The sequence below is a fragment of the Caretta caretta genome, chromosome 25 (assembly GCF_965140235.1).
Source record: "Caretta caretta isolate rCarCar2 chromosome 25, rCarCar1.hap1, whole genome shotgun sequence".
Taxonomy (NCBI): Eukaryota; Metazoa; Chordata; order Testudines; family Cheloniidae; genus Caretta; species Caretta caretta.
In genome coordinates this window covers 3,722,460-3,747,032 of record NC_134230.1, presented here as the reverse complement: position 1 = coordinate 3,747,032, position 24,573 = coordinate 3,722,460, and positions in this window count along the sequence as shown.

Below are 24,573 nucleotides of genomic sequence, written 5' to 3'. Positions count from 1 at the left end.
TATAACTGATCAATGCTAATAATCAATGACAAATGGAATCATCCTCCAAAAGCCTTTCAGATTGGCTCCCTGTGATTAGGTAGATATCAGTTGACGATTTGGTAGAAATTACTAAAAAGGAGGCAGTTCTTTCTGATCAATGTTAGCAATTAATTACACATGGAATCATCCTCCGGACTATATTCATAATTAGCTCCTGGAGATTTGGACTAAAATCGGTTCGTGAAAATGACTAGGAATGAGACAATTCATTCCTCATCCGTCTTCTGATAAAGTTCCCATGGAATCATCCAGCAGAAAAGCAAAGGCATTCCCCCTTGGTGCGTTGGAACAGATCGGTTCGTGCAAATCACTCAAGGTAGAAAATCATTCTTTACAAGTCCCTAGTGGTAAAGACTCCAGCAATCCAGCTTCTCTCCTGGTGAGTTCGTAGCGATTGGTTCAAGAAAATTACTCCGAAGGAGACTTAAATTATTGACAAGTACTAGTGCTAAAGCTCTCCTCGAATGATTAACCAAAATGCTTTTCGATACGATGACACAGAAGGGCACAGAACACGACACACCAAAATAAGACACGAGAAAGACACACACACACCGCGACACGGAAAGCATCACCCACAAAACATCACACACACGACCCACAACATCTCACAAACACACACTCACTCAACACAAGACGACCCACAACATGTCGAGCGCTGTGGAGCGAGGGCTCCGGCTCGGCTTTCGCAGCGGCTCTGGCGAGGAATGGTGCCGGAGCTCTCGCCGGAGGGGAAGACGGCAGGAGGGGGCCTGAGCCGCTTGGGCCTCTTTCCAAGGAGGCGGAACCAGGCCTCCGCTCTCTGCCCTCTGCAGACCTGGCTGCCAGGTCAGTGCTTCCAGTTCCTCGTCCGCACTCGCTGTCGTCGTCCTCCTCAGCGGCCGTGGGCGTCCTCGCTGGGGACGGGGCTCGGGGGGATGAAGGTGGGGAGGGGCCAGAGTCTCTTGAGCAGAGTGACTCTGTGGGGTGCCGTTAGAAAAGGAGATTTTGGTTGGGATGCTCCAGGTGTAATGGGAGGAGAGTGGAGGGCGGATCCCCGCCGTGTGGGAGAGGCAAAGAGAGGAGCCTCCGAGACGTTGCCGACTGAGAATGGTAACTTACTTGGTTTTTTTCCCCTTGGGCTGGGTTTAGTAGCAAGGAAAAAGAAGTCAAGCCTCAGAGTCTACTGCCCTCATGCGACGGAATGTGAGTGAGAGCAGCGAGCCTGTGACCGTTGGGGACACCAGGCAAGAGCCCTCCATCTGGGAGCCGAGCTCTCGCCAGTCTCGGTGAGAGAAGTGTCTGGTTTGGTGAGGACTCTGCTCACGCCCCACCTGAGTCCGGGTCGGGAAGCCCCGTCCATTAGGGTTCGCTGTGTAAGAAAAGGTTCCTGATCAGCTGTGGTTACGAGGGAGAAAAGGTCCCCTTTTCAGAGGCTGCTCGTTTCTCTGGTCAGGAACGGTGTCTTCTCCACAACTGAAGCTTGGATCCAAGAGGAAGACTCCAGGTGGTGAGTTGCCCGCCTTGCTCTCATGTTTCTCTGTTTTCTCTCCTGTGTTCGCCAACTCGCTCTTTCTCTTCTCTCCTCTTCTCTCCTCGTGCCGTGTCCCTTCACAGGACACGGGTAGGTGTGCATTACCACAAGGGAGGTCTCGGGAGCCATGGAAAAGTCGGAGCGGACGAAAATCATGCAGGGCAGTAAAAAGGCTGCTGAAAGTACCTGAAGTGACAAAGAAAATGAGAAGGGGGAAGTCCAGCCTGAAACAGGAGTGTAGTCTGTGAAGAGAAACAACGGGAAGGCTAAGCTACAGAAACTCTTCAAGTTGCCGAAAGACATGTAGGATGGGAAATTACTTCTTGAATCCAGTCTGTTGAAGATCTTAGGCTCAGTATGCGTGCGTATTTGTAGTTGCTTAGCAATCTGCCTTCTTCTGTTTGCTATCCCTTCTAATCACTGAAAATCTAGCTATCTATTTTTTGTTTAGTTTTATTATTATTATTATTATTATTATTATTTATTATTAAACTCAGTTTGTGCAACTGGTGCTCCGTGAGGAAATGATTTGTGTGTATTACTCCAAGGGGCTGCCCGGTGTCACTGTTGCTCCAGGAGGGAAATGCTTTCTGCATGACCTGAATTGGCCACACACATCACTGTTGCTCCGGGGTCGGGGGGGGAGGCGGGGTATTGTTTGTGTGTTACTCCTGAGTGGCCACGTCGTGTCACTCTTCCTCCAGGAGGGGAATGCTTTGTGCATTACCCTGTGTGGCCACCCAAGACAACACACACAGCACGACACCGACGCACACACACACAGAACACGTCACACATACAGATGGGTAGTGTAAATTGCTAAAAATGAGACATTCATTACTAATCAGATGTAGCCGTTGATGTCTCATGCACTCTTCCTCGAAAAGCCATACGTAGTCTCGCCTGATCATTTGGTAGAGATCTGTTCAAGAAAGTAGTCCTAATGAGACATACATTATTGACAAGTACTAGTCATCAATTTCTCCTCGAATGATTCACGATAACGCTTTTCGATCCCCTGCTGGTGATTTGGAAGAAATCGTTTCTTGAAATGTACTAAGCTAGAGAAATTCATCTTTGACCTGTGCGACAGATAAATTTGAGAGGGAATCTTCCTGAAAGCCCCGAGGATTCACTTCTCGTCAGACGGTACAGAGCAGTTTGCGAAAATTACTCAGAATGAGAACGTCATTCGTAATCAGGTATCCTGAGGTCTTTCTCATGGAACCATCCACCAAAAAGCAAGTCTATTCTCTCTGCGGCATTTGGCAGAGATTTATCGTGAAAATTGCTAAAAAAAGAGAACGTTATAACTGATCAATGTTAATAATCAATGACAAATGGAATCATCCTCCAAAAGCCTTTCAGATTGGCTCCCTGTGATTAGGTAGATATCAGTTGACGATTTGGTAGAAATTACTAAAAAGGAGGCAGTTCTTTCTGATCAATGTTAGCAATTAATTACACATGGAATCATCCTCCGGACTATATTCATAATTAGCTCCTGGAGATTTGGACTAAAATCGGTTCGTGAAAATGACTAGGAATGAGACAATTCATTCCTCATCCGTCTTCTGATAAATTTCCCACGGAATCATCCAGCAGAAAAGCAAAGGCATTCCCCCTTGCTGCGTTGGAACAGATCGGTTCGTGCAAATCACTCAAGGTAGAAAATCATTCTTTACAAGTCCCTAGTGGTAAAGACTCCAGCAATCCAGCTTCTCTCCTGGTGAGTTCATAGCGATTGGTTCAAGAAAATTACTCCGAAGGAGACTTAAATTATTGACAAGTACTAGTGCTAAAGCTCTCCTCGAATGATTAACCAAAATGCTTTTCGATACGATGACACAGAAGGGCACAGAACACGACACACCAAAATAAGACACGAGAAAGACACACACACACCGCGACACGGAAAGCATCACCCACAAAACATCACACACACGACCCACAACATCTCACAAACACACACTCACTCAACACAAGACGACCCACAACATGTCGAGCGCTGTGGAGCGAGGGCTCCGGCTCGGCTTTCGCAGCGGCTCTGGCGAGGAATGGTGCCGGAGCTCTCGCCGGAGGGGAAGACGGCAGGAGGGGGCCTGAGCCGCTTGGGCCTCTTTCCAAGGAGGCGGAACCAGGCCTCCGCTCTCTGCCCTCTGCAGACCTGGCTGCCAGGTCAGTGCTTCCAGTTCCTCGTCCGCACTCGCTGTCGTCGTCCTCCTCAGCGGCCGTGGGCGTCCTCGCTGGGGACGGGGCTCGGGGGGATGAAGGTGGGGAGGGGCCAGAGTCTCTTGAGCAGAGTGACTCTGTGGGGTGCCGTTAGAAAAGGAGATTTTGGTTGGGATGCTCCAGGTGTAATGGGAGGAGAGTGGAGGGCGGATCCCCGCCGTGTGGGAGAGGCAAAGAGAGGAGCCTCCGAGACGTTGCCGACTGAGAATGGTAACTTACTTGGTTTTTTTCCCCTTGGGCTGGGTTTAGTAGCAAGGAAAAAGAAGTCAAGCCTCAGAGTCTACTGCCCTCATGCGACGGAATGTGAGTGAGAGCAGCGAGCCTGTGACCGTTGGGGACACCAGGCAAGAGCCCTCCATCTGGGAGCCGAGCTCTCGCCAGTCTCGGTGAGAGAAGTGTCTGGTTTGGTGAGGACTCTGCTCACGCCCCACCTGAGTCCGGGTCGGGAAGCCCCGTCCATTAGGGTTCGCTGTGTAAGAAAAGGTTCCTGATCAGCTGTGGTTACGAGGGAGAAAAGGTCCCATTTTCAGAGGCTGCTCGTTTCTCTGGTCAGGAACGGTGTCTTCTCCACAACTGAAGCTTGGATCCAAGAGGATGACTCCAGGTGGTGAGTTGCCCGCCTTGCTCTCATGTTTCTCTGTTTTCTCTCCTGTGTTCGCCAACTCGCTCTTTCTCTTCTCTCCTCGTGCAGTGTCCCTTCACAGGACACGGGTAGGTGTGCATTCCCACAAGGGAGGTCTCGGGAGCCATGGAAAAGTCGGAGCGGACGAAAATCATGCAGGGCAGTAGAAAGGCTGCTGAAAGTACCTGAAGTGACAAAGAAAATGAGAAGGGGGAAGTCCAGCCTGAAACAGGAGTGTAGTCTGTAAAGAGAAACAACGGGAAGTCTAAGCTACAGAAACTCTTCAAGTTGCCGAAAGACATGTAGGATGGGAAATTACTTCTTGAATCCAGTCTGTTGAAGATCTTAGGCTCAGTATGCGTGCGTATTTGTAGTTGCTTAGCAATCTGCCTTCTTCTGTTTGCTATCCCTTCTAATCACTGAAAATCTAGCTATCTATTTTTTGTTTAGTTTTATTATTATTATTATTTATTATTAAACTCAGTTTGTGCAACTGGTGCTCCGTGAGGAAATGATTTGTGTGTATTACTCCAAGGGGCTGCCCGGTGTCACTGTTGCTCCAGGAGGGAAATGATTTGAGCACTACCTGAATTGGCCACGCAGTGTCACCATTGCTCCGTGAGGGAAATGCTTTCTGCATTACTCCAAGTGGCCACCCAGTGTCACTGTTGCTCCAGGAGGGAAATGCTTTCTGCATGACCTGAATTGGCCACACACATCACTGTTGCTCCGGGGTGGGGGGGGGGGAGGCGGGGGATTGTTTGTGTGTTACTCCTGAGTGGCCACGTCGTGTCACTCTTCCTCCAGGAGGGGAATGCTTTGTGCATTACCCTGTGTGGCCACCCAAGACAACACACACAGCACGACACCGACGCACACACACACAGAACACGTCACACATACAGATGGGTAGTGTAAATTGCTAAAAATGAGACATTCATTACTAATCAGATGTAGCCGTTGATGTCTCATGCACTCTTCCTCGAAAAGCCATACGTAGTCTCGCCTGATCATTTGGTAGAGATCTGTTCAAGAAAAGTACTCCTAATGAGACATACATTATTGACAAGTACTAGTCATCAATTTCTCCTCGAATGATTCACCAAAACGCTTTTCGATCCCCTGCTGGTGATTTGGAAGAAATCGTTTCTTGAAATGTACTAAACTAGAGAAATTCATCTTTGACCTGTGCGACAGATAAATTTGAGAGGGAATCTTCCTGAAAGCCCCGAGGATTCACTTCTCGTCAGACGGTACAGAGCAGTTTGCGAAAATTACTCAGAATGAGAACGTCATTCGTAATCAGGTATCCTGAGGTCTTTCTCATGGAACCATCCACCAAAAAGCAAGTCTATTCTCTCTGCGGCGTTTGGCAGAGATTTATCGTGAAAATTGCTAAAGAAGAGAACGTTATAACTGATCAATGCTAATAATCAATGACAAATGGAATCATCCTCCAAAAGCCTTTCAGATTGGCTCCCTGTGATTAGGTAGATATCAGTTGACGATTTGGTAGAAATTACTAAAAAGGAGGCAGTTCTTTCTGATCAATGTTAGCAATTAATTACACATGGAATCATCCTCCGGACTATATTCATAATTAGCTCCTGGAGATTTGGACTAAAATCGGTTCGTGAAAATGACTAGGAATGAGACAATTCATTCCTCATCCGTCTTCTGATAAATTTCCCACGGAATCATCCAGCAGAAAAGCAAAGGCATTCCCCCTTGGTGCGTTGGAACAGATCGGTTCGTGCAAATCACTCAAGGTAGAAAATCATTCTTTACAAGTCCCTAGTGGTAAAGACTCCAGCAATCCAGCTTCTCTCCTGGTGAGTTCGTAGCGATTGGTTCAAGAAAATTACTCCGAAGGAGACTTAAATTATTGACAAGTACTAGTGCTAAAGCTCTCCTCGAATGATTAACCAAAATGCTTTTCGATACGATGACACAGAAGGGCACAGAAGACGACACACCAAAATAACACACGAGAAAGACACACACACACCGCGACACGGAAAGCATCACCCACAAAACATCACACACACGACCCACAACACCTCACAAACACACACTCACTCAACACAAGACGACCCACAACATGTCGAGCGCTGTGGAGCGAGGGCTCCGGCTGGGCTTTCGCAGCGGCTCTGGCGAGGAATGGTGCCGGAGCTCTCGCCGGAGGGGAAGACGGCAGGAGGGGGCCTGAGCCGCTTGGGCCTCTTTCCAAGGAGGCGGAACCAGGCCTCCGCTCTCTGCCCTCTGCAGACCTGGCTGCCAGGTCATTGCTTCCAGTTCCTCGTCCGCACTCGCTGTCGTCGTCCTCCTCAGCGGCCGTGGGCATCCTCGCTGGGGACGGGGCTCGGGGGGATGAAGGTGGGGAGGGGCCAGAGTCTCTTGAGCAGAGTGACTCTGTGGGGTGCCGTTAGAAAAGGAGATTTTGGTTGGGATGCTCCAGGTGTAATGGGAGGAGAGTGGAGGGCGGATCCCCGCCGTGTGGGAGAGGCAAAGAGAGGAGCCTCCGAGACGTTGCCGACTGAGAATGGTAACTTACTTGGTTTTTTCCCCTTGGGCTGGGTTTAGTAGCAAGGAAAAAGAAGTCAAGCCTCAGAGTCTACTGCCCTCATGCGACGGAATGTGAGTGAGAGCAGCGAGCCTGTGACCGTTGGGGACACCAGGCAAGAGCCCTCCATCTGGGAGCCGAGCTCTCGCCAGTCTCGGTGAGAGAAGTGTCTGGTTTGGTGAGGACTGTGCTCACGCCCCACCTGAGTCCGGGTCGGGAAGCCCCGTCCATTAGGGTTCGGTGTGTAAGAAAAGGTTCCTGATCAGCTGTGGTTACGAGGGAGAAAAGGTCCCATTTTCGGAGGCTGCTCGTTTCTCTGGTCAGGAACGGTGTCTTCTCCACAACTGAAGCTTGGATCCAAGAGGATGACTCCAGGTGGTGAGTTGCCCGCCTTGCTCTCATGTTTCTCTGTTTTCTCTCCTGTGTTCGCCAACTCGCTCTTTCTCTTCTCTCCTCGTGCAGTGTCGCTTCACAGGACACGGGTAGGTGTGCATTCCCACAAGGGAGGTCTCGGGAGCCATGGAAAAGTCGGAGCGGACGAAAATCATGCAGGGCAGTAGAAAGGCTGCTGAAAGTACCTGAAGTGAGAAAGAAAATGAGAAGGGGGAAGTCCAGCCTGAAACAGGAGTGTAGTCTGTAAAGAGAAACAACGGGAAGTCTAAGCTACAGAAACTCTTCAAGTTGCCGAAAGACATGTAGGATGGGAAATTACTTCTTGAATCCAGTCTGTTGAAGATCTTAGGCTCAGTATGCGTGCGTATTTGTAGTTGCTTAGCAATCTGCCTTCTTCTGTTTGCTATCCCTTCTAATCACTGAAAATCTAGCTATCTATTTTTTGTTTAGTTTTATTATTATTATTATTATTATTATTATTTATTATTAAACTCAGTTTGTGCAACTGGTGCTCCGTGAGGAAATGATTTGTGTGTATTACTCCAAGGGGCTGCCCGGTGTCACTGTTGCTCCAGGAGGGAAATGCTTTCTGCATGACCTGAATTGGCCACACACATCACTGTTGCTCCGGGGTGGGGGGGGGGGAGGCGGGGTATTGTTTGTGTGTTACTCCTGAGTGGCCACGTCGTGTCACTCTTCCTCCAGGAGGGGAATGCTTTGTGCATTACCCTGTGTGGCCACCCAAGACAACACACACAGCACGACACCGACGCACACACACACAGAACACGTCACACATACAGATGGGTAGTGTAAATTGCTAAAAATGAGACATTCATTACTAATCAGATGTAGCCGTTGATGTCTCATGCACTCTTCCTCGAAAAGCCATACGTAGTCTCGCCTGATCATTTGGTAGAGATCTGTTCAAGAAAAGTACTCCTAATGAGACATACATTATTGACAAGTACTAGTCATCAATTTCTCCTCGAATGATTCACCAAAACGCTTTTCGATCCCCTGCTGGTGATTTGGAAGAAATCGTTTCTTGAAATGTACTAAACTAGAGAAATTCATCTTTGACCTGTGCGACAGATAAATTTGAGAGGGAATCTTCCTGAAAGCCCCGAGGATTCACTTCTCGTCAGACGGTACAGAGCAGTTTGCGAAAATTACTCAGAATGAGAACGTCATTCGTAATCAGGTATCCTGAGGTCTTTCTCATGGAACCATCCACCGAAAAGCAAGTCTATTCTCTCTGCGGCGTTTGGCAGAGATTTATCGTGAAAATTGCTAAAGAAGAGAACGTTATAACTGATCAATGCTAATAATCAATGACAAATGGAATCATCCTCCAAAAGCCTTTCAGATTGGCTCCCTGTGATTAGGTAGATATCAGTTGACGATTTGGTAGAAATTACTAAAAAGGAGGCAGTTCTTTCTGATCAATGTTAGCAATTAATTACACATGGAATCATCCTCCGGACTATATTCATAATTAGCTCCTGGAGATTTGGACTAAAATCGGTTCGTGAAAATGACTAGGAATGAGACAATTCATTCCTCATCCGTCTTCTGATAAATTTCCCACGGAATCATCCAGCAGAAAAGCAAAGGCATTCCCCCTTGGTGCGTTGGAACAGATCGGTTTGTGCAAATCACTCAAGGTAGAAAATCATTCTTTACAAGTCCCTAGTGGTAAAGACTCCAGCAATCCAGCTTCTCTCCTGGTGAGTTCGTAGCGATTGGTTCAAGAAAATTACTCCGAAGGAGACTTAAATTATTGACAAGTACTAGTGCTAAAGCTCTCCTCGAATGATTAACCAAAATGCTTTTCGATACGATGACACAGAAGGGCACAGAAGACGACACACCAAAATAACACACGAGAAAGACACACACACACCGCGACACGGAAAGCATCACCCACAAAACATCACACACACGACCCACAACACCTCACAAACACACACTCACTCAACACAAGACGACCCACAACATGTCGAGCGCTGTGGAGCGAGGGCTCCGGCTCGGCTTTCGCAGCGGCTCTGGCGAGGAATGGTGCCGGAGCTCTCGCCGGAGGGGAAGACGGCAGGAGGGGGCCTGAGCCGCTTGGGCCTCTTTCCAAGGAGGCGGAACCAGGCCTCCGCTCTCTGCCCTCTGCAGACCTGGCTGCCAGGTCAGTGCTTCCAGTTCCTCGTCCGCACTCGCTGTCGTCGTCCTCCTCAGCGGCCGTGGGCATCCTCGCTGGGGACGGGGCTCGGGGGGATGAAGGTGGGGAGGGGCCAGAGTCTCTTGAGCAGAGTGACTCTGTGGGGTGCCGTTAGAAAAGGAGATTTTGGTTGGGATGCTCCAGGTGTAATGGGAGGAGAGTGGAGGGCGGATCCCCGCCGTGTGGGAGAGGCAAAGAGAGGAGCCTCCGAGACGTTGCCGACTGAGAATGGTAACTTACTTGGTTTTTTCCCCTTGGGCTGGGTTTAGTAGCAAGGAAAAAGAAGTCAAGCCTCAGAGTCTACTGCCCTCATGCGACGGAATGTGAGTGAGAGCAGCGAGCCTGTGACCGTTGGGGACACCAGGCAAGAGCCCTCCATCTGGGAGCCGAGCTCTCGCCAGTCTCGGTGAGAGAAGTGTCTGGTTTGGTGAGGACTCTGCTCACGCCCCACCTGAGTCCGGGTCGGGAAGCCCCGTCCATTAGGGTTCGGTGTGTAAGAAAAGGTTCCTGATCAGCTGTGGTTACGAGGGAGAAAAGGTCCCATTTTCGGAGGCTGCTCGTTTCTCTGGTCAGGAACGGTGTCTTCTCCACAACTGAAGCTTGGATCCAAGAGGATGACTCCAGGTGGTGAGTTGCCCGCCTTGCTCTCATGTTTCTCTGTTTTCTCTCCTGTGTTCGCCAACTCGCTCTTTCTCTTCTCTCCTCTTCTCTCCTCGTGCCGTGTCCCTTCACAGGACACGGGTAGGTGTGCATTCCCACAAGGGAGGTCTCGGGAGCCATGGAAAAGTCGGAGCGGACGAAAATCATGCAGGGCAGTAGAAAGGCTGCTGAAAGTACCTGAAGTGACAAAGAAAATGAGAAGGGGGAAGTCCAGCCTGAAACAGGAGTGTAGTCTGTAAAGAGAAACAACGGGAAGTCTAAGCTACAGAAACTCTTCAAGTTGCCGAAAGACATGTAGGATGGGAAATTACTTCTTGAATCCAGTCTGTTGAAGATCTTAGGCTCAGTATGCGTGCGTATTTGTAGTTGCTTAGCAATCTGCCTTCTTCTGTTTGCTATCCCTTCTAATCACTGAAAATCGAGCTATCTATTTTTTGTTTAGTTTTATTATTCTTATTATTCTTATTATTATTATTATTATTATTTATTATTAAACTCAGTTTGTGCAACTGGTGCTCCGTGAGGAAATGATTTGTGTGTATTACTCCAAGGGGCTGCCCGGTGTCACTGTTGCTCCAGGAGGGAAATGATTTGAGCACTACCTGAATTGGCCACGCAGTGTCACCATTGCTCCGTGAGGGAAATGCTTTCTGCATTACTCCAAGTGGCCACCCAGTGTCACTGTTGCTCCAGGAGGGAAATGCTTTCTGCATGACCTGAATTGGCCACACACATCACTGTTGCTCCGGGGTGGGGGGTCGGGGGGGGAGGCGGGGGATTGTTTGTGTGTTACTCCTGAGTGGCCACGTCGTGTCACTCTTCCTCCAGGAGGGGAATGCTTTGTGCATTACCCTGTGTGGCCACCCAAGACAACACACACAGCACGACACCGACGCACACACACACAGAACACGTCACACATACAGATGGGTAGTGTAAATTGCTAAAAATGAGACATTCATTACTAATCAGATGTAGCCGTTGATGTCTCATGCACTCTTCCTCGAAAAGCCATACGTAGTCTCGCCTGATCATTTGGTAGAGATCTGTTCAAGAAAAGTACTCCTAATGAGACATACATTATTGACAAGTACTAGTCATCAATTTCTCCTCGAATGATTCACCAAAACGCTTTTCGATCCCCTGCTGGTGATTTGGAAGAAATCGTTTCTTGAAATGTACTAAACTAGAGAAATTCATCTTTGACCTGTGCGACAGATAAATTTGAGAGGGAATCTTCCTGAAAGCCCCGAGGATTCACTTCTCGTCAGACGGTACAGAGCAGTTTGCGAAAATTACTCAGAATGAGAACGTCATTCGTAATCAGGTATCCTGAGGTCTTTCTCATGGAACCATCCACCAAAAAGCAAGTCTATTCTCTCTGCGGCATTTGGCAGAGATTTATCGTGAAAATTGCTAAAGAAGAGAACGTGATAACTGATCAATGCTAATAATCAATGACAAATGGAATCATCCTCCAAAAGCCTTTCAGATTGGCTCCCTGTGATTAGGTAGATATCAGTTGACGATTTGGTAGAAATTACTAAAAAGGAGGCAGTTCTTTCTGATCAATGTTAGCAATTAATTACACATGGAATCATCCTCCGGACTATATTCATAATTAGCTCCTGGAGATTTGGACTAAAATCGGTTCGTGAAAATGACTAGGAATGAGACAATTCATTCCTCATCCGTCTTCTGATAAATTTCCCACGGAATCATCCAGCAGAAAAGCAAAGGCATTCCCCCTTGGTGCGTTGGAACAGATCGGTTCGTGCAAATCACTCAAGGTAGAAAATCATTCTTTACAAGTCCCTAGTGGTAAAGACTCCAGCAATCTAGCTTCTTTCCTGGTGAGTTCGTAGCGATTGGTTCAAGAAAATTACTCCGAAGGAGACTTAAATTATTGACAAGTACTAGTGCTAAAGCTCTCCTCGAATGATTAACCAAAATGCTTTTCGATACGATGACACAGAAGGGCACAGAACACGACACACCAAAATAAGACACGAGAAAGACACACACACACCGCGACACGGAAAGCATCACCCACAAAACATCACACACACGACCCACAACACCTCACAAACACACACTCACTCAACACAAGACGACCCACAACATGTCGAGCGCTGTGGAGCGAGGGCTCCGGCTCGGCTTTCGCAGCGGCTCTGGCGAGGAATGGTGCCGGAGCTCTCGCCGGAGGGGAAGACGGCAGGAGGGGGCCTGAGCCGCTTGGGCCTCTTTCCAAGGAGGCGGAACCAGGCCTCCGCTCTCTGCCCTCTGCAGACCTGGCTGCCAGGTCAGTGCTTCCAGTTCCTCGTCCGCACTCGCTGTCGTCGTCCTCCTCAGCGGCCGTGGGCGTCCTCGCTGGGGACGGGGCTCGGGGGGATGAAGGTGGGGAGGGGCCAGAGTCTCTTGAGCAGAGTGACTCTGTGGGGTGCCGTTAGAAAAGGAGATTTTGGTTGGGATGCTCCAGGTGTAATGGGAGGAGAGTGGAGGGTGGATCCCCGCCGTGTGGGAGAGGCAAAGAGAGGAGCCTCCGAGACGTTGCCGACTGAGAATGGTAACTTACTTGGTTTTTTCCCCTTGGGCTGGGTTTAGTAGCAAGGAAAAAGAAGTCAAGCCTCAGAGTCTACTGCCCTCATGCGACGGAATGTGAGTGAGAGCAGCGAGCCTGTGACCGTTGGGGACACCAGGCAAGAGCCCTCCATCTGGGAGCCGAGCTCTCGCCAGTCTCGGTGAGAGAAGTGTCTGGTTTGGTGAGGGCTCTGCTCACGCCCCACCTGAGTCCGGGTCGGGAAGCCCCGTCCATTAGGGTTCGCTGTGTAAGAAAAGGTTCCTGATCAGCTGTGGTTACGAGGGAGAAAAGGTCCCATTTTCAGAGGCTGCTCGTTTCTCTGGTCAGGAACGGTGTCTTCTCCACAACTGAAGCTTGGATCCAAGAGGATGACTCCAGGTGGTGAGTTGCCCGCCTTGCTCTCATGTTTCTCTGTTTTCTCTCCTGTGTTCGCCAACTCGCTCTTTCTCTTCTCTCCTCTTCTCTCCTCGTGCCGTGTCCCTTCACAGGACACGGGTAGGTGTGCATTCCCACAAGGGAGGTCTCGGGAGCCATGGAAAAGTCGGAGCGGACGAAAATCATGCAGGGCAGTAGAAAGGCTGCTGAAAGTACCTGAAGTGACAAAGAAAATGAGAAGGGGGAAGTCCAGCCTGAAACAGGAGTGTAGTCTGTAAAGAGAAACAACGGGAAGTCTAAGCTACAGAAACTCTTCAAGTTGCCGAAAGACATGTAGGATGGGAAATTACTTCTTGAATCCAGTCTGTTGAAGATCTTAGGCTCAGTATGCGTGCGTATTTGTAGTTGCTTAGCAATCTGCCTTCTTCCGTTTGCTATCCCTTCTAATCACTGAAAATCGAGCTATCTATTTTTTGTTTAGTTTTATTATTATTATTATTATTATTTATTATTAAACTCAGTTTGTGCAACTGGTGCTCCGTGAGGAAATGATTTGTGTGTATTACTCCAAGGGGCTGCCCGGTGTCACTGTTGCTCCAGGAGGGAAATGATTTGAGCACTACCTGAATTGGCCACGCAGTGTCACCATTGCTCCGTGAGGGAAATGCTTTCTGCATTACTCCAAGTGGCCACCCAGTGTCACTGTTGCTCCAGGAGGGAAATGCTTTCTGCATGACCTGAATTGGCCACACGCATCACTGTTGCTCCGGGGTGGGGGGTGGGGGGGGAGGCGGGGGATTGTTTGTGTGTTACTCCTGAGTGGCCACGTCGTGTCACTCTTCCTCCAGGAGGGGAATGCTTTGTGCATTACCCTGTGTGGCCACCCAAGACAACACACACAGCACGACACCGACGCACACACACACAGAACACGTCACACATACAGATGGGTAGTGTAAATTGCTAAAAATGAGACATTCATTACTAATCAGATGTAGCCGTTGATGTCTCATGCACTCTTCCTCAAAAAGCCATACGTAGTCTCGCCTGATCATTTGGTAGAGATCTGTTCAAGAAAAGTACTCCTAATGAGACATATATTATTGACAAGTACTAGTCATCAATTTCTCCTCGAATGATTCACCAAAACGCTTTTCGATCCCCTGCTGGTGATTTGGAAGAAATCGTTTCTTGAAATGTACTAAACTAGAGAAATTCATCTTTGACCTGTGCGACAGATAAATTTGAGAGGGAATCTTCCTGAAAGCCCCGAGGATTCACTTCTCGTCAGACGGTACAGAGCAGTTTGCGAAAATTACTCAGAATGAGAACGTCATTCGTAATCAGGTATCCTGAGGTCTTTCTCATGGAACCATCCACCAAAAAGCAAGTCTATTCTCTCTGCGGCATTTGGCAGAGATTTATCGTGAAAATTGCTAAAGAAGAGAACGTTATAACTGATCAATGCTAATAATCAATGACAAATGGAATCATCCTCCAAAAGCCTTTCAGATTGGCTCCCTGTGATTAGGTAGATATCAGTTGACGATTTGGTAGAAATTACTAAAAAGGAGGCAGTTCTTTCTGATCAATGTTAGCAATTAATTACACATGGAATCATCCTCCGGACTATATTCATAATTAGCTCCTGGAGATTTGGACTAAAATCGGTTCGTGAAAATGACTAGGAATGAGACAATTCATTCCTCATCCCTCTTCTGATAAATTTCCCACGGAATCATCCAGCAGAAAAGCAAAGGCATTCCCCCTTGGTGCGTTGGAACAGATCGGTTCGTGCAAATCACTCAAGGTAGAAAATCTTTCTTTACAAGTCCCTAGTGGTAAAGACTCCAGCAATCTAGCTTCTTTCCTGGTGAGTTCGTAGCAATTGGTTCAAGAAAATTACTCCGAAGGAGACTTAAATTATTGACAAGTACTAGTGCTAAAGCTCTCCTCGAATGATTAACCAAAATGCTTTTCGATACGATGACACAGAAGGGCACAGAAGACGACACACCAAAATAAGACACGAGAAAGACACACACACACCGCGACACGGAAAGCATCACCCACAAAACATCACACACACGACCCACAACACCTCACAAACACACACTCACTCAACACAAGACGACCCACAACATGTCGAGCGCTGTGGAGCGAGGGCTCCGGCTCGGCTTTCGCAGCGGCTCTGGTGAGGAATGGTGCCGGAGCTCTCGCCGGAGGGGAAGACGGCAGGAGGGGGCCTGAGCCGCTTGGGCCTCTTTCCAAGGAGGCGGAACCAGGCCTCCGCTCTCTGCCCTCTGCAGACCTGGCTGCCAGGTCAGTGCTTCCAGTTCCTCGTCCGCACTCGCTGTCGTCGTCCTCCTCAGCGGCCGTGGGCGTCCTCGCTGGGGACGGGGCTCGGGGGGATGAAGGTGGGGAGGGGCCAGAGTCTCTTGAGCAGAGTGACTCTGTGGGGTGCCGTTAGAAAAGGAGATTTTGGTTGGGATGCTCCAGGTGGAATGGGAGGAGAGTGGAGGGCGGATCCCCGCCGTGTGGGAGAGGCAAAGAGAGGAGCCTCCGAGACGTTGCCGACTGAGAATGGTAACTTACTTGGTTTTTTCCCCTTGGGCTGGGTTTAGTAGCAAGGAAAAAGAAGTCAAGCCTCAGAGTCTACTGCCCTCATGCGACGGAATGTGAGTGAGAGCAGCGAGCCTGTGACCGTTGGGGACACCAGGCAAGAGCCCTGCATCTGGGAGCCGAGCTCTCGCCAGTCTCGGTGAGAGAAGTGTCTGGTTTGGTGAGGACTCTGCTCACGCCCCACCTGAGTCCGGGTCGGGAAGCCCCGTCCATTAGGGTTCGCTGTGTAAGAAAAGGTTCCTGATCAGCTGTGGTTACGAGGGAGAAAAGGTCCCATTTTCAGAGGCTGCTCGTTTCTCTGGTCAGGAACGGTGTCTTCTCCACAACTGAAGCTTGGATCCAAGAGGATGACTCCAGGTGGTGAGTTGCCCGCCTTGCTCTCATGTTTCTCTGTTTTCTCTCCTGTGTTCGCCAACTCGCTCTTTCTCTTCTCTCCTCTTCTCTCCTCGTGCCGTGTCCCTTCACAGGACACGGGTAGGTGTGCATTCCCACAAGGGAGGTCTCGGGAGCCATGGAAAAGTCGGAGCGGACGAAAATCATGCAGGGCAGTAGAAAGGCTGCTGAAAGTACCTGAAGTGACAAAGAAAATGAGAAGGGGGAAGTCCAGCCTGAAACAGGAGTGTAGTCTGTAAAGAGAAACAACGGGAAGTCTAAGCTACAGAAACTCTTCAAGTTGCCGAAAGACATGTAGGATGGGAAATTACTTCTTGAATCCAGTCTGTTGAAGATCTTAGGCTCAGTATGCGTGCGTATTTGTAGTTGCTTAGCAATCTGCCTTCTTCCGTTTGCTATCCCTTCTAATCACTGAAAATCGAGCTATCTATTTTTTGTTTAGTTTTATTATTATTATTATTATTATTTATTATTAAACTCAGTTTGTGCAACTGGTGCTCCGTGAGGAAATGATTTGTGTGTATTACTCCAAGGGGCTGCCCGGTGTCACTGTTGCTCCAGGAGGGAAATGATTTGAGCACTACCTGAATTGGCCACGCAGTGTCACCATTGCTCCGTGAGGGAAATGCTTTCTGCATTACTCCAAGTGGCCACCCAGTGTCACTGTTGCTCCAGGAGGGAAATGCTTTCTGCATGACCTGAATTGGCCACACGCATCACTGTTGCTCCGGGGTGGGGGGTGGGGGGGGAGGCGGGGGATTGTTTGTGTGTTACTCCTGAGTGGCCACGTCGTGTCACTCTTCCTCCAGGAGGGGAATGCTTTGTGCATTACCCTGTGTGGCCACCCAAGACAACACACACAGCACGACACCGACGCACACACACACAGAACACGTCACACATACAGATGGGTAGTGTAAATTGCTAAAAATGAGACATTCATTACTAATCAGATGTAGCCGTTGATGTCTCATGCACTCTTCCTCAAAAAGCCATACGTAGTCTCGCCTGATCATTTGGTAGAGATCTGTTCAAGAAAAGTACTCCTAATGAGACATATATTATTGACAAGTACTAGTCATCAATTTCTCCTCGAATGATTCACCAAAACGCTTTTCGATCCCCTGCTGGTGATTTGGAAGAAATCGTTTCTTGAAATGTACTAAACTAGAGAAATTCATCTTTGACCTGTGCGACAGATAAATTTGAGAGGGAATCTTCCTGAAAGCCCCGAGGATTCACTTCTCGTCAGACGGTACAGAGCAGTTTGCGAAAATTACTCAGAATGAGAACGTCATTCGTAATCAGGTATCCTGAGGTCTTTCTCATGGAACCATCCACCAAAAAGCAAGTCTATTCTCTCTGCGGCATTTGGCAGAGATTTATCGTGAAAATTGCTAAAGAAGAGAACGTTATAACTGATCAATGCTAATAATCAATGACAAATGGAATCATCCTCCAAAAGCCTTTCAGATTGGCTCCCTGTGATTAGGTAGATATCAGTTGACGATTTGGTAGAAATTACTAAAAAGGAGGCAGTTCTTTCTGATCAATGTTAGCAATTAATTACACATGGAATCATCCTCCGGACTATATTCATAATTAGCTCCTGGAGATTTGGACTAAAATCGGTTCGTGAAAATGACTAGGAATGAGACAATTCATTCCTCATCCCTCTTCTGATAAATTTCCCACGGAATCATCCAGCAGAAAAGCAAAGGCATTCCCCCTTGGTGCGTTGGAACAGATCGGTTCGTGCAAATCACTCAAGGTAGAAAATCTTTCTTTACAAGTCCCTAGTGGTAAAGACTCCAGCAATCTAGCTTCTTTCCTGGTGAGTTCGTAGCAATTGGTTCAAGAAAATTACTCCGAAGGAGACTTAAATTATTGACAAGTACTAGTGCTAAAGCTCTCCTCGAATGATTAACCAAAATGCTTTTCGATACGATGACACAGAAGGGCACAGAAGACGACACACCAAAATAAGACACGAGAAAGACACACACACACCGCGACACGGAAAGCATCACCCACAAAACATCACACACACGACCCACAACACCTCACAAACACACACTCACTCAACACAAGACGACCCACAACATGTCGAGCGCTGTGGAGCGAGGGCTCCGGCTCGGCTTTCGCAGCGGCTCTGGTGAGGAATGGTGCCGGAGCTCTCGCCGGAGGGGAAGACGGCAGGAGGGGGCCTGAGCCGCTTGGGCCTCTTTCCAAGGAGGCGGAACCAGGCCTCCGCTCTCTGCCCTCTGCAGACCTGGCTGCCAGGTCAGTGCTTCCAGTTCCTCGTCCGCACTCGCTGTCGTCGTCCTCCTCAGCGGCCGTGGGCGTCCTCGCTGGGGACGGGGCTCGGGGGGATGAAGGTGGGGAGGGGCCAGAGTCTCTTGAGCAGAGTGACTCTGTGGGGTGCCGTTAGAAAAGGAGATTTTGGTTGGGATGCTCCAGGTGGAATGGGAGGAGAGTGGAGGGCGGATCCCCGCCGTGTGGGAGAGGCAAAGAGAGGAGCCTCCGAGACGTTGCCGACTGAGAATGGTAACTTACTTGGTTTTTTCCCCTTGGGCTGGGTTTAGTAGCAAGGAAAAAGAAGTCAAGCCTCAGAGTCTACTGCCCTCATGCGACGGAATGTGAGTGAGAGCAGCGAGCCTGTGACCGTTGGGGACACCAGGCAAGAGCCCTGCATCTGGGAGCCGAGCTCTCGCCAGTCTCGGTGAGAGAAGTGTCTGGTTTGGTGAGGACTCTGCTCACGCCCCACCTGAGTCCGGGTCGGGAAGCCCCGTCCATTAGGGTTCGCTGTGTAAGAAAAGGTTCCTGATCAGCTGTGGTTACGAGGGAGAAAAGGTCCCATTTTCAGAGGCTGCTCGTTTCTCTGGTCAGGAACGGTGTCTTCTCCACAACTGAAGCTTGGATCCAAGAGGATGACTCCAGGTGGTGAGTTGCCCGCCTTGCTCTCATGTTTCTCTGTTTTCTCTCCTGTGTTCGCCAACTCGCTCTTTCTCTTCTCTCCTCTTCTCTCCTCGTGCCGTGTCCCTTCACAGGACACGGGTAGGTGTGCATTCCCACAAGGGAGGTCTCGGGAGCCATGGAAAAGTCGGAGCGGCCGAAAATCATGCAGGGCAGTAGAAAGGCTGCTGAAAGTACCTGAAGTGACAAAGAAAATGAGAAGGGGGAAGTCCAGCCTGAAACAGGAGTGTAGTCTGTAAAGAGAAACAACGGGAAGTCTAAGCTACAGAAACTCTTCAAGTTGCCGAAAGACATGTAGGATGGGAAATTACTTCTTGAATCCAGTCTGTTGAAGATCTTAGGCTCAGTATGCGTGCGTATTTGTAGTTGCTTAGCAATCTGCCTTCTTCCGTTTGCTATCCCTTCTAATCACTGAAAATCGAGCTATCTATTTTTTGTTTAGTTTTATTATTATTATTATTATTATTTATTATTAAACTCAGTTTGTGCAACTGGTGCTCCGTGAGGAAATGATTTGTGTGTATTACTCCAAGGGGCTGCCCGGTGTCACTGTTGCTCCAGGAGGGAAATGATTTGAGCACTACCTGAATTGGCCACGCAGTGTCACCATTGCTCCGTGAGGGAAATGCTTTCTGCATTACTCCAAGTGGCCACCCAGTGTCACTGTTGCTCCAGGAGGGAAATGCTTTCTGCATGACCTGAATTGGCCACACGCATCACTGTTGCTCCGGGGTGGGGGGTGGGGGGGGGAGGCGGGGGATTGTTTGTGTGTTACTCCTGAGTGGCCACGTCGTGTCACTCTTCCTCCAGGAGGGGAATGCTTTGTGCATTACCCTGTGTGGCCACCCAAGACAACACACACAGCACGACACCGACGCACACACACACAGAACACGTCACACATACAGATGGGTAGTGTAAATTGCTAAAAATGAGACATTCATTACTAATCAGATGTAGCCGTTGATGTCTCATGCACTCTTCCTCGAAAAGCCATACGTAGTCTCGCCTGATCATTTGGTAGAGATCTGTTCAAGAAAAGTACTCCTAATGAGACATACATTATTGACAAGTACTAGTCATCAATTTCTCCTCGAATGATTCACCAAAACGCTTTTCGATCCCCTGCTGGTGATTTGGAAGAAATCGTTTCTTGCAATGTACTAAACTAGAGAAATTCATCTTTGACCTGTGCGACAGATAAATTTGAGAGGGAATCTTCCTGAAAGCCCCGAGGATTCACTTCTCGTCAGACGGTACAGAGCAGTTTGCGAAAATTACTCAGAATGAGAACGTCATTCGTAATCAGGTATCCTGAGGTCTTTCTCATGGAACCATCCACCAAAAAGCAAGTCTATTCTCTCTGCGGCATTTGGCAGAGATTTATCGTGAAAATTGCTAAAAAGGAGAACGTTATAACTGATCAATGCTAATAATCAATGACAAATGGAATCATCCTCCAAAAGCCTTTCAGATTGGCTCCCTGTGATTAGGTAGATATCAGTTGACGATTTGGTAGAAATTACTAAAAAGGAGGCAGTTCTTTCTGATCAATGTTAGCAATTAATTACACATGGAATCATCCTCCGGACTATATTCATAATTAGCTCCTGGAGATTTGGACTAAAATTGGTTCGTGAAAATGACTAGGAATGAGACATTCATTCCTCATCCGTCTTCTGATAAATTCCCCACGGAATCATCCAGCAGAAAAGCAAAGGCATTCCCCCTTGGTGCGTTGGAACAGATCGGTTCGTGCAAATCACTCAAGGTAGAAAATCATTCTTTACAAGTCCCTAGTGGTAAAGACTCCAGCAATCCAGCTTCTCTCCTGGTGAGTTCGTAGCGATTGGTTCAAGAAAATTACTCCGAAGGAGACTTAAATTATTGACAAGTACTAGTGCTAAAGCTCTCCTCGAATGATTAACCAAAATGCTTTTCGATACGATGACACAGAAGGGCACAGAACACGACACACCAAAATAAGACACGAGAAAGACACACACACACCGCGACACGGAAAGCATCACCCACAAAACATCACACACACGACCCACAACATCTCACAAACACACACTCACTCAACACAAGACGACCCACAACATGTCGAGCGCTGTGGAGCGAGGGCTCCGGCTCGGCTTTCGCAGCGGCTCTGGCGAGGAATGGTGCCGGAGCTCTCGCCGGAGGGGAAGACGGCAGGAGGGGGCCTGAGCCGCTTGGGCCTCTTTCCAAGGAGGCGGAACCAGGCCTCCGCTCTCTGCCCTCTGCAGACCTGGCTGCCAGGTCAGTGCTTCCAGTTCCTCGTCCGCACTCACTGTCATCGTCCTCCTCAGCGGCCGTGGGCGTCCTCGCTGGGGACGGGGCTCGGGGGGATGAAGGTGGGGAGGGGCCAGAGTCTCTTGAGCAGAGTGACTCTGTGGGGTGCCGTTAGAAAAGGAGATTTTGGTTGGGATGCTCCAGGTGTAATGGGAGGAGAGTGGAGGGCGGATCCCCGCCGTGTGGGAGAGGCAAAGAGAGGAGCCTCCGAGACGTTGCCGACTGAGAATGGTAACTTACTTGTTTTTTTCCCCTTGGGCTGGGTTTAGTAGCAAGGAAAAAGAAGTCAAGCCTCAGAGTCTACTGCCCTCATGCGACGGAATGTGAGTGAGAGCAGCGAGCCTGTGACCGTTGGGGACACCAGGCAAGAGCCCTCCATCTGGGAGCCGAGCTCTCGCCAGTCTCGGTGAGAGAAGTGTCTGGTTTGGTGAGGACTCTGCTCACGCCCCACCTGAGTCCGGGTCGGGAAGCCCCGTCCATTAGGGTTCGGTGTGTAAGAAAAGGTTCCTGATCAGCTGTGGTTACGAGGGAGAAAAGGTCCCATTTTCAGAGGCTGCTCGTTTCTCTGGTCAGGAACGGTGTCTTCTCCACAACTGAAGCTTGGATCCAAGAGGATGACTCCAGGTGGTGAGTTGTCCGCCTTGCTCTCATGTTTCTCTGTTTTCTCTCCTGTGTTCGCCAACTCGCTCTTTCTCTTCTCTCCTCTTGTCTCCTCGTGCCGTGTCCCTTCACAGGACACGGGTAGGTCTGCATTCCCACAAGGGAGGTCTCGGGAGCCATGGAAAAGTCGGAGCGGACGAAAATCATGCAGGGCAGTAGAAAGGCTGCTGAAAGTACCTGAAGTGACAAAGAAAATGAGAAGGGGGAAGTCCAGTCTGAAACAGGAGTGTAGTCTGTAAAGAGAAACAACGGGAAGTCTAAGCTACAGAAACTCTTTAAGTTGCCGAAAGACATGTAGGATGGGAAATTACTTCTTGAATCCAGTCTGTTGAAGATCTTAGGCTCAGTATGCGTGCGTATTTGTAGTTGCTTAGCAATCTGCCTTCTTCTGTTTGCTATCCCTTCTAATCACTGAAAATCTAGCTATCTATTTTTTGTTTAGTTTTATTATTATTATTATTATTATTTATTATTAAACTCAGTTTGTGCAACTGGTGCTCCGTGAGGAAATGATTTGTGTGTATTACTCCAAGGGGCTGCCCGGTGTCACTGTTGCTCCAGGAGGGAAATGATTTGAGCACTACCTGAATTGGCCACGCAGTGTCACCATTGCTCCGTGAGGGAAATGCTTTCTGCATTACTCCAAGTGGCCACCCAGTGTCACTGTTGCTCCAGGAGGGAAATGCTTTCTCCATGACCTGAATTGGCCACACACATCACTGTTGCTCCGGGGTGGGGGTGGGGGGGAGGCGGGGGATTGTTTGTGTGTTACTCCTGAGTGGCCACGTCGTGTCACTCTTCCTCCAGGAGGGGAATGCTTTGTGCATTACCCTGTGTGGCCACCCAAGACAACACACACAGCACGACACCGACGCACACACACACAGAACACGTCACACATACAGATGGGTAGTGTAAATTGCTAAAAATGAGACATTCATTACTAATCAGATGTAGCCGTTGATGTCTCATGCACTCTTCCTCGAAAAGCCATACGTAGTCTCGCCTGATCATTTGGTAGAGATCTGTTCAAGAAAAATACTCCTAATGAGACATACATTATTGACAAGTACTAGTCATCAATTTCTCCTCGAATGATTCACCAAAACGCTTTTCGATCCCCTGCTGGTGATTTGGAAGAAATCGTTTCTTGCAATGTACTAAACTAGAGAAATTCATCTTTGACCTGTGCGACAGATAAATTTGAGAGGGAATCTTCCTGAAAGCCCCGAGGATTCACTTCTCGTCAGACGGTACAGAGCAGTTTGCGAAAATTACTCAGAATGAGAACGTCATTCGTAATCAGGTATCCTGAGGTCTTTCTCATGGAACCATCCACCAAAAAGCAAGTCTATTCTCTCTGCGGCATTTGGCAGAGATTTATCGTGAAAATTGCTAAAGAAGAGAACGTTATAACTGATCAATGCTAATAATCAATGACAAATGGAATCATCCTCCAAAAGCCTTTCAGATTGGCTCCCTGTGATTAGGTAGATATCAGTTGACGATTTGGTAGAAATTACTAAAAAGGAGGCAGTTCTTTCTGATCAATGTTAGCAATTAATTACACATGGAATCATCCTCCGGACTATATTCATAATTAGCTCCTGGAGATTGGACTAAAATCGGTTCGTGAAAATGACTAGGAATGAGACAATTCATTCCTCATCCGTCTTCTGATAAATTTCCCACGGAATCATCCAGCAGAAAAGCAAAGGCATTCCCCCTTGGTGCGTTGGAACAGATCGGTTCGTGCAAATCACTCAAGGTAGAAAATCATTCTTTACAAGTCCCTAGTGGTAAAGACTCCAGCAATCCAGCTTCTCTCCTGGTGAGTTCGTAGCGATTGGTTCAAGAAAATTACTCCGAAGGAGACTTAAATTATTGACAAGTACTAGTGCTAAAGCTCTCCTCGAATGATTAACCAAAATGCTTTTCGATACGATGACACAGAGGGGCACAGAACACGACACACCAAAATAACACACGAGAAAGACACACACACACCGCGACACGGAAAGCATAACCCACAAAACATCACACACATGACCCACAACATCTCACAAACACACACTCACTCAACACAAGACGACCCACAACATGTCGAGCGCTGTGGAGCGAGGGCTCCGGCTCGGCTTTCGCAGCGGCTCTGGCGAGGAATGGTGCCGGAGCTCTCGCCGGAGGGGAAGACGGCAGGAGGGGGCCTGAGCCGCTTGGGCCTCTTTCCAAGGAGGCGGAACCAGGCCTCCGCTCTCTGCCCTCTGCAGACCTGGCTGCCAGGTCAGTGCTTCCAGTTCCTCGTCCGCACTCGCTGTCGTCATCCTCCTCAGCGGCCGTGGGCGTCCTCGCTGGGGACGGGGCTCGGGGGGATGAAGGTGGGGAGGGGCCAGAGTCTCTTGAGCAGAGTGACTCT